Below are 11794 nucleotides of genomic sequence, written 5' to 3'. Positions count from 1 at the left end.
ATAGTAGATCTACTGATGCCAACGTGCCGCGATGCGACGCGTTGGCAACAGTAAGCCTATGACTACCCCCTATAATAACTGATTGAAGACCAAACTGGCTCACTGATGGCTAGAAAACTGTAGTAGACCAGTTAGGCCTATTATAGTACAATGGTCAACTAAACAGTACACTATAACTGAGAGTTAATTTAACTGTGAGAGTGTTTAAATGGAATAAAGTTCAGAGTTAAATTAACGCTAACGATCAGTGTAGATGCATTAGGCAATGGTTGCAATGGTTGCAATTCAGAGAGTGTGCTACTGTACATTTGTAGCGCCACTGATTAGGCCACCTGAGTCAGACCAAAACACACACACACACACACACACACACACACACACACACACACACACACACACACACACACACACACACACACACACACACACACACACACACACACACACACACACACACACACACACACACACACACACACACCCACACACAGGCACATTGCATTAGCTTCATGTGCCTCTGTAACAACCAAAGGAGCAGCATAGACATAAAATAGGCCACTATTCTATCTCCATCCTGCCCTAATGCATCTACACATATCCCATATTTCTCACTACATAACAGTGCTGTACGTACCATAGCAGCAGCTATACTCTCTCTCTCGCTCTCTCTTTCATTTGACCATCCCTCAAAGAGTCGTTATCTTTGATTTGTCTGAGAAAGGAGAGAGGGAGAGGGAGCAGAGGTTTTAGAGATGGACAAAGAGACACCCCCTGTGATTTCCACATGAACAAACAGGTCTGTCGGAAGATGAAAATCAGAATTCTAACCCTTTGCGGCCACTCAGTTGGACACAAAGTCATGAAGCAGGACAGGCCATCCGATATCTTCTGATTATGGAGAACTCCCTGCCAAGATCACTATAGACTTGTCGTGTCACCAAGAGCTGCTCTTTGCTATTTGGAAAATGATAAAGGTGTACCGGGAACGCGTCTGTGTAACCACTTTAATTATTATTCTAAACTTTGGCTATTCAAAAATAGCAGATCTACAAGCTCATAGCGCGGCACCGAGTGCCGCGCTATGAGCTTGTAGATCTGCAATTGTTTTGAAAAATCTTGAAAATTTGTGCAAATCTTTTAATATATATTTAAAGCAAAAATGTTTTACTCAAATCTTTGCTTCTGGGGGGTGAAAATGTTTGAGAACTATACTGATTATAGCAACATAAGTTGCTATAACTCTTAGGATTTAGAAGACATTTGTTGAATCCCCAGAGGCAAAGATTTGAGTTACAAATGTTCGCTTTAGAAAATATGTATTAAAAGTTTTTTTTTTTTAAAAGCAGATCTACAAGCTCATAGCGTGGCACTCGGTGCCGCAATATGAGCTTGTAGTTCTGCTATTGTTGAATAGCCATAGTTATGAGCCATGAGCCATGAGCCGCGGCCTGGCTCACACAGTATAAATTAGGCTTTTTAGGCTATCCTTTATTATGGCACTGCTACTAAATCAAGCCTGTTTGAACAGTAAAGATTAACCACATGGACCCTAGTGTCTCTCAAACAATGTGAGCTTGTAGATCGGCTATTTTCGGCATCGAGATTTGTCGTAGACTGCGGAGGGGGCCAAGTATAGGCCCCTGGGGGACCTCGGTCAACAAAGTATGTTGGGTTTAAGAGGTTAACAATCCTGCATTTCCACACTTAAGTAAATTAGAGAAACGGCAGATGTTGACATACTCTAATAGGTTAAGGGCCCTATATTTGCCTATAATTTCTTTGCCACTTTTTCAAACATTTTCAAATAGTTCAACTAGCCGATCTACATCGACACGTTGTGAGCTTGTAGATTGGCTTTTTTAACTGTTTGAACATTTCTTTAAAAATAGTTTTAAAAAATGGCAAAGAAGTTTGGCGAAAATAGGGCACTAAGTTAAATATGCTGTTAGGTTTCAGACCTTGGTAGGGAGTTTTTTTGGATTTTTTTTTTTTTTTTTTTTACAAATCATGACCTGATGTACTGAAATAAGTAAAGAGATCATATAAGTATGAGCAGGGTTGTGTGTGCATGTATTGTTTTGTGAAAACATTCACATTTTAATAATACAGTTACAAGTACTCGAAAGTCCAACATTATATTCAAAACATGTCAAACTTATCTTACTCTGTGTTAGCCTTATCTGACCAGACCTTCATATCAGTGCGTTCCCACATTCATATACCGTACTGTATTTTAGGATACTGAAGTTTCCTTTGTATCCGGAATAATAGTATTTGTTTTTGAATAATATCGTTTTTTGAGGTCGTCCCAATAATGACAAAACCAAATATGATAACTGGTAAATCAAGCAGGATAGTGAGACATATACACAGTACACCATATCCAGTTCACTGTTTGTTTTGACAGACTTTGTTGGTTCTATTTCTATAACAATATCTGAGATATTCTGTTTATTCATGTATGGAGGGATATTTGTGGCCACAATATGAAGATGCGTATTAGCAAGACTTTAATTGGTAAATGGGCTATTGGTTGGAATACTGTATGCGTGTGGCACTCATTGAGAGAGGCCATATGTATTACCTTAACATAAAGGTTTTAAGGTAATACTTGTGGGTTTGAAATGAACTCCCATGCAGCCGTCATACTGACGTTGGGACTACCATGCACTCTTCTAAATGTGTATCTGGACTGTGTTGGGGCACAAACTCAAAACTGTCAAGATCTTGTCAAGGTGCAGCATTACTGGGACCAAAATGGGTCACAATGGGCTGATTATTTTGGATCCCTACATGTCACGAATATTAGTGTATTAGTCTTAATGAGGCACCAAGGCGAATTTAATTCATTGACTGTGCAAGGATGACAGCTTCCCCCCTCGTTATACACTGTACTACTCTCAACATGACTGACTGGTTATCCTGTGTTGTAGTGTGTATGTGGGACAAACAGGAGGAACAAAGCACTGCAAATGATTGTACCGCAACGAGTGCCATTTTCTAAAACCTCAAACAGCAGCAGAAAGGATCAGCCGCAAGACCTCAGATTGACTTGAGAAGGTTCTTTTTTTTTTTTTTTTTTTTATCTAATAACTAAAAGGGTGATTAGCGCTTTGAAAAGCCATGTGAAATGGGGCACTGTGTGAGTTGGTATGGCATTTGTAATGTATAGATTATTTGTCACTTGTCTTTCTTTCTGGTTAAATAGTAATTACTCTTCTGGAGCACAATAAATGATTTTAATAAGCTGACATGTTTATTTTTTTTTGTTTTGTTTCCGAGTGCCTTATTTCTTGACATTCTGTACATGAATAAGTTTATTTATTTTTTATTTTACTTGATAAAGCAAGCTCTTACTGTACCATCTGGCATTAGTGTCACTCACAACTAATTAGTTTGACAACTTATTTCTGATTCTGACTTCGTTAAACTAATTTCATTTAACAAATGGCAAGACACGTCTTCAGCCAATAAAATGCTTGTCAAGCCGAATACAAAATAATTGTGGACAAATATTACACTTTGATCAAGCGGCTTAATGCGATATATCAATTAAATCAGTTTCCCAAATTATGGGTCGGGACTCATGTGTGGGTCACAGACACATTTTTATGGGTCAAAACATTTTCAGATAAAAAAATAACTTAACACATTTCAAAACTTTGCACACATCGCAATGCGTTGTGAGCTTGCATGTAGATCAGCTATTTTCACTAGTTTGGGTCCTGGGGAGACATCAAATTTCTCTTTTGGGTCTCGAGCTAAAAACTTTGTGAACCACAGGTATAGTCAGGAGCTATTTGATCATTTTAACATGTCTCTGTAGTCTGTACCCAGACAGATAACAGATTGTATTCAACATCTTCTCTTTTCTATTTTTTTTACCAGGGCATGATGTAACCGGTCTTTTGCACGAGGGGAGGGGGTGGGGTGTGGGTTTGGGAAACGCTTTACACCTTTCTGAGTTATGATGGTTTATTAAAATGACAAAAATCTTATTTCCACAAATAATTCAAACTCTTTAATAACCTGTGTGGATATATCTAAAACTTATATGGCCAAATAAATTTGGAATTGGGTCTTTAATGGCTTCCTGTCAGTGCAGCTATTGGATTTCATGGAGCGTCACACAAACTCATATGTAGCTGAGATATCACTATAAAACCCTACAGTGGGGATCCTCGTGAGAGACATTTTTACTTGATGGCTAATATTCAGGTTTTTCACTACGATTGCTCTGTAAAAAAAAAAACTTAGAACAGCTTTAATGAAATGCAGCAAATGGGACACTTTTGGGTTCCATCTGGTCAGGTTGTTGGATTTGGTTAAACATTGTCACCATTGTCTGTGTGGTGGAAAGTAACCAAGTACATTTACTCAAGTAATGCACTATAGAGGTGCTTTTACTTTAAATGAGCATGTCTATTTTTCAATACTTTAAACTTCTATTCCATTACATCTGAAGAAGAGGAAAAATATTGTTGTAGGCCTACGTTTAATCCACTACAATAATTTGCAAATTTAGATTATTAAAACAAGATGTACATTAACCAATTAAGCCCTATTTTATTATTTAAAAAACAAAAGTATTCCATTTGAGTACCTTTACTTTGGTTCGGTAAGTATATTTTGATGGCAATACTTTCGTACTTTTACTAAAATAATGACTGATCTCTGTCTAGCATTACCTCTCTCATCTCATTAATTAAATACCATACTTTGCCACTATCCAATATCGCCAGTGTAGTAAATGTAATAGAAGTGTGTCCTTATTAAAGCTTATATGGCTCCCTTATGCCAAATCAGTTCAACAGAACCATATTTCCGTACGTACACATGTCAATTTCTGCACTGATACATTTTTCAATGATTCAGCTATTATTCATGTTTTATTGTTTTGACTGTATGCCTGTGGTTGTACTATAGATGTAGCATTGGTAGAGGAATAGAATGCCACTGCAATCTGTGCAGTATTGCTCCCCCTACTGAAACAAGTGAGATTGCTGTGCCTTTGTGGAAGCAATTGCTGCCTTTTTCCCCCCTTTTTCTTTTTACAGTACATCTCCTCTGATCTAAAACAACAAATCACACATCATGCTCAAAAGAAAAATGTGGCATTTGCCCGGGTGCTAATTGGAAATCAATCAAAATTCATCCACTGTGGAAAGTGACATTTTCCCTCTCTTTGACGTTGATTAGAAACAAATTATGCCAGTGTGTACTGATTGACATTTGGCGAAACAGGACAACATTTGGAGTGGAGAGTGTGGAAACGTTATGATCTCTGGTGTGTGCGTGCGTGTGCATGTGCGTGTGCGTGTACAGGGACGTGCACAGATAGACTCTAGGTGGTGCTAGAGCACTTGCCCTTTGCCCTCTTGACCAGAAGTGCCCTTTTTTTTTCAGTTTACAGCAGGGGTCTTCAACAGGGGGTCCGGGACCCCTAGCGGGTCCTCAGAGTTACTAAAGGGGGTCCGCCAGTTCTTTATGTGATATGATTTTTCTTTTTACCATAACCACTCGAAACCTAGCATCCCTTTTCTGAGGAGAACTTTAGCCAAAAATAGCAGATCTACAAGCCCACAACGCCTCGCGCTGTGAGGCGTTGTGGGCTTGTAGATCGGCTAATTTTGGCAAAGAGGTATAGGTGTAGAGGGAAAAAAGAGCAGACCAAGTAAACAAAAAAAAGTATAATTTACTTGAGCACCTGCCCCTCAAAATGTCTGCGCACGCCACTGTGCGTGTACATGTGTGAGTGAGAGAGAGTGAGAGATAGAGAGAGAGAGAGAACATGCATTTGTGAGTCTGACCAAGGGCATACATTAGTCTGGGCTGCTCAGCCGGCAAGCCCTGTAGGAAAAAGCTCGATAAGGGAGGCTTGTTTACCATAATAATGCATCACATCTTTGCACATCAAACACTCCTGCCTGGTCTGATAACCCGCTCTTTAATTTAGCACAACTGTTTGATCTAGCCGTATACCGCTGCTATCCCACGGCCATTGTCGCAAAGCAGTATAACAGTTGGGTAATTGCTGTGTACTGTAGCAATGTTTCACAAACAGAGCACTTATGCAACATTGATGCACCTATAGTGCAGGAAACCCCACTGTGTGTGTGAATGTGAAACTGCGTATTGAGCTGGGATGAAATCAAGCCTTTTCATCAATGTGTTTTTGTGAACCAATTTGATTTCTATCCCTGGGAGTTTTTATAGTAGCTGAAACTGAATAAAGTCAAAGGGCTACCCATAGATGTTGCTGCCAATTATTATCACTAATAACCATGCACAATTTACCAGCATTTGGTTGGTGTCTGGTGTTTTGTATTCATTCCCATCCCTGATTTTAAGTCAAAGAGACAATATGATTGTTTCAATATCACGAGCAATCTAAAATACTGAACACATTTGACGGTAACTCTATCGATTTATTTATTGATCCTGCGGGGTACATTTGTGCGGTCGTGTACTCGATAATGTGTGTGGAGAATAGAATACACTGATAACAGTAGAACAATACAGTATCCATGCGCAAGTAAGTCTATCAGTACGGTTTTGTCATCAGAGTGGATCTTACTCCAGAGTTATTGGTCTATTGACCGAGCAGAGCAACTGTGTGCCTCGTTGTACAACCTCATGGCTATACCAGCACAAAATACAGACCTCTTCGTGATTCGGGTGAGGGTGGGTGGGACATGATAGCTTCCACACCGTTCTCACTACCACTTCTAATAGGCTCTATGCACAGCAGCCATATTGGAAAGAAATTGGGCCTCTTCTTACTTCCTTCACAGGTGTTACCAATGATACTAATGAAGGCTCTGTTCCATTCTGGTCAAACAGAGTCAGGGTGCTGATATTGTGCATTGTTGGCTCACTGGAAACACTCTGCTACACCAGTGGGTCTCAATGTGTGGTCCAGGGACCCTCATGGTTCCTTGAGGGGGTTCCAATTGGCCCCTTTACGGGTGTGTATCAGAGTTATGGTGGTCCTTGAAATTAAAAGGTTTGAGAACCACTGTGCTACACTAAATGGAACAGAGCCTTCATTAGAATCATTGGTAACACCTGTGAAGGAAGAACGGAAGAGGCCCAATGTCTTTCCAATATGGCTGCTGTGCATAGAGCATATTACTTATTACAAGATGGGGGTGAGAACGACACTTCCACATCCAGTGTGGGCGGGACTACTGGGAGCGTTGCCAGGTCGTGTCAGACAGGTGACACATGGTCAGATGTTGGCCCAACTCGTCACTATAGTACGACTTGAGCGTAAGAATGTGTAGTCCAGGCAACTTACAGTTTGCATACTCTGATACTCAACCGGTGGTTCTCAGCCATTTTCCTGTCATGGACGCCAGATTAAGATACAGTATAAGCCACGGACGCCTCATCTGAAAAGATTTGTTGCCAGTATGGCATCAGTATTTTGTGCATGTCAAACATTTTCCAAAATAGCGAAAATAGTCTCACAATGTGTAGATTGTAGTTGCTTGTAGATCAGCTATTTTCTCTATTTTGGAAATAGGGTTCAAGTGGTTAAACTGTTCTTCATTTTGATGGGGACCGTATGAAACCCCCTCAACAACCCCTGGGGGTCCCCGGACCCCACTTTGACAACCTGGTCTAATCCACTGAAGTTCTATCCCCTGAAGTACGATTGTCCTATTTCATCACCTGAAATCACAATGCTCCCTTTAAGAAGCAGATCTGCTACGGAAATTACAGAAAGTTAATCACATTTAATTTTTCAGAGGAACAGACTGAATGAATTCCCGAGCCACTTATTAGATATCTTAAATTTGCCACGCTTTGATTCGGATGAGACACACATTCTCCCCTTAACAAGCAGTTTAATCACGCCTGTGTATATTGTCTGACAGCACAAAACCTTTGTTCATCTCGCGTGTTAGATTTAATTGGACTTTGCTGAGTTTTTGCACCATTTGTGTTGGTCCTTTCAATGTTATTGCACAAGGTACCCCCAGGTAAGGCAATTATAATAAGCATGCTGCTGTTCTTCTGTTGGAGGACACGATTCATCTAAAAAGCATCTAAGAGATCCCTCTGCAGAACGCGCAATAAGCTTGTTCCGAGCAATGTTACAAATTTTAACGATCAAGCACTTGCTTACATAACGAATAACATCTGTTCAACATTGTCCAGGTGGCTATAACTTGGGATTGAGTCCCATGGATTTAAAGGGATATTTCAACCCAACAAAAATACTTTTTTTCTATCGATTAGTCACCCCATGGAGACTTGAATTCATGGATATGTTTTTGTTATTGTCACATTCCTGAGCCAATAATTTGATGACCGGCAGTGGTTCCGGTAGGAGACACAAAGCTGCCTACCATCTGGTCATCAAATTATTGGCTTAGGAATGCGACACAAAACTAAAAAATATCCATGATTTTTTTGGGGGTGAACTATCTCTTTAAACTGTGAGAGACAATCGATTTAAGCTTATAAATTCATGGATCAGATTTTAGCTGTTATTAACAAACAATACAAAGAGTCTACTTTGAGTCTCCTACCGGATACATACTTTCCGCCGGTAATGCCATTTTTGGCTTAGGAATGCTACAAAAACAAAAAGTGAGTGAACTACTCCTTTAATCCCAATATACTTAGTTGACTGGTGTCCCAGGGCTCTAGAGCCCCTCCTGTTTTCCCTCTATACAAAATATCTTCAACACAAATGGCAGATCTGTAAGCTCACAACGCAACACAACACAACACGTTGTGAGCTTGCAGATCTGTTGTTATTTTTTTTAACATTGAATGTTCGCCACAGAATAGGGATGCTGGGGTTTAAGTGGTTAAATCTAAGAAGATCTCATGGCTCTCTTAGACTGTCTGTCAAAACATCTTTGACGATTAACAAGATCTGGCAGTTGAGGTCTCTTTCAAATGAAAAAGTTGGAACACTCCCTGATGAAGTTAATTTGACAAACCTGACAGCTATAGCCTCTCCTCAGTACCAACACACAACTTAAAAGTGTGAAATCCTGTTGGTTGTACCTGATGATATATACATACAGTAAGAAGCCTTGTTTTTCAGGCCAAGGACCCCCTAGCTGAGAGAGAGATGAATCAGGGACCCCCACTACATATTGTATTCATGTTAAATGTGTATGTTCAGACATTTAACCACTTTAAACCCTCAATACTTTGTAAACTTGACCGTTGGCTCTGTACGTGGTCTGCTCCTTTTTCCCTCTACACCAGGGGTCTTCAAAAGGGGGTCCGGGACCCCTAGGGGGTCCTCAGAGTTGCTACAGGGGGTCCGCCAAATCTCTGTGTGATAGGATCATTGTTTTTTACATTAACCACTTGAACCCTAGCATCCCTATTCTAAGGACAACGTTTGCCGAAAATAGCCAATCTACAAGCTCACAACGCCTCGCAGCGCGAGGCGTTGTGAGCTTGTAGATCGGCTATTTTCGGCTAAGAGGGGGGAAAAAAAGCAGACCAAGTACAGAGTGAAAGTTTACCAAGTATTGACGGTTTAAGTGGTTAAATGTCTGAAAATACGCATTAACATGAATCCAACATCTATGAAAAGCTTTAATCTGCAACACAATTTTATGTAATATATAGTGGGGGTCCCTGCTTCATCTCTCTCTCAGTTAAGGGGTCCTTGGCCTGAAAAGGTTGAACAACCCTGCTCTACACCAAACCTCTTTGCCGAAAATAGTTACGAACATATCTCCGGACCTGAGTCAGTCTTTGATGACTCATTCTATGTTCATGTGTGAGTGAGTGACCCCAAAATAGATTGTAACCTGCGGTGTTATAATTATTTTACATCAAGGTTTCACAAGAGTTCCTTTATTGGAACTTATGATGAATTTAATGCCATGAACATTTTCCAACCCATTGTTTCCACTGAGATCATAATACGTCAGAGGTATATGTGCACACACACGCACGCACGCACACGCACGCACACACGCACGCACATACAGTAGTTGGGTGTAGTTGCTGTGACCTCCGTTGCTCTTATAAAACACCCAATGTCATCGTCTCTCCTCCTCACGGCAGAGAAAATTAGTTTGGATGCAGTCATTTCTGGAAAGATGACAAGTTTATTGTGTCGTGAGCTACAGGGTCCTGAGTGAGTGAGGAGATGACACAGGACGGTATGAATTTCTGCCTTCCAGGCACATTTTAGCTGCTTGTTAAGGCTTCTGCCATGTTAAACCTCCTTCTGTAGCTCAGAAAGGTTTCCCACGATGTGATTATGTGAAGTGCTTCAACTTTTAATGACCTTCTGTTGTGCGCTTCTTTCCCAGTCAATTACTCAAGGAATTGTACATTAAAGCCTGATTTATACTTCGACGGTACGACACCGCTGCACATAGAAAATAGCTCATTTGCAAACTCACAATGTGCCGTGTCCGCGACGTGTTGCATAAACCCGGCATAACTTCTAACGTGAGGTCCAAGTCCAAGATGACAACAATGTCAAATTAGATGATTATCTGCTGTAGAAATAAATCTGGGAAAAAAAAGGTCATTGGAAGTTCACAATAAGACTGTGAACGCCCATCCCCTACCTCTTTCATGCTTACAGCACCGTTCTCACCTTTCTTCTGGAAGTCACTTGGTTTTGATTTATCAAGTTAAAAAGGCTGAGTGATTATGGCAAATCATAAAATCAAATGTTCCATCTGAGGTGTTTTGTTTTCTTTTACACAGACTCTCTCTCTACATTCTATTTGCAGGTATTAATATCATCCGTCCAGTTGATGGAATTGCGCCTGATTTGCTTTTCCACTAAAAACTTCACTTGAGATTAGCTTGAAAACAGAAGGAAAATATTATTCTTTATGAATCTATTTGATATGCATGCATATTTTCACTTTATTTATTTATTTTATCACAAAAACATTTAACATGGGTTATGGGTTCTTTATAGAACCACTAAAATACAGTAAGTGGTTCTTCTTCACTCTGAAGAACCAGTTTCGATTCCGGTCGACACCTTTATTTTTCTGTGTGCACAATACTTAGTCTCATGTTCATTCGACCAGCATGGCCTTTTCCTCGTAAGGTGCTAGCTGCATTTCCTGGTCGGGCCAACAGCCGTCAGCCAGGGTCAGTGTCACGGACGACTCTCTCGTGGGACTGGATAGGACAGGTGCAGAGGATATCTTTGTCAGCTGTGACACAGACGTCACCGCAGAGAGCGAGAGCGGGAGGCAGGAGGAGAAGAACTGGGATGGAAGGATTGAATGCTAAGAGAAAAAGTCCCTGGAGGAAAAAAGTAGGAAAAAAAACAAACATGAATGGCATGAGAAGGCCTTACAATAAAGGGACGATGAAAGGGGAAGAGGAGAGGACAGGGGGACGACTGTGGCAGTGTGTGTGTGTGTCGAGTGGTGGAGATGGGGAAGATGTAACACAATGCGATTCAAAGTGGAGGAGACGCAGTGGGGAGGGCTGACTATAATGTCACAGAAGGTCAGCAGATGTGACAGCTTAAGAGGAGTCAACGGGACGTGCTCTGGGACTGGGACCCAGCAGGGCGCCCAAAGAAGCAGGAGGACGTTCCTGATGATGCCGTCCCAGCAGACTGACTGACTGGCAGGAAGGAGAAGAGAGAGAATTAATTTGTTTGCATTGAGCCGGCTTCTCATTGCGAGTGCTCCTTTAGTCTCTGAAGTGCTGAGGGAAGAAAGGTCCGTTGGGAGTTCAAGGTAAGAATAATGTATGCTATAAGGCAACGCACAGCTGTCAATCATGGTGGAAGCTAGATGGCGTATATATCATTTTATAAACTAAT

The sequence above is a fragment of the Gymnoscopelus microlampas genome (genome assembly GCF_963454915.1).
Source record: "Gymnoscopelus microlampas genome assembly, chromosome: 9".
NCBI classification, from domain to species: Eukaryota; Metazoa; Chordata; class Actinopteri; order Myctophiformes; family Myctophidae; genus Gymnoscopelus; species Gymnoscopelus microlampas.
Note: the sequence above shows the minus strand (reverse complement) of the source record.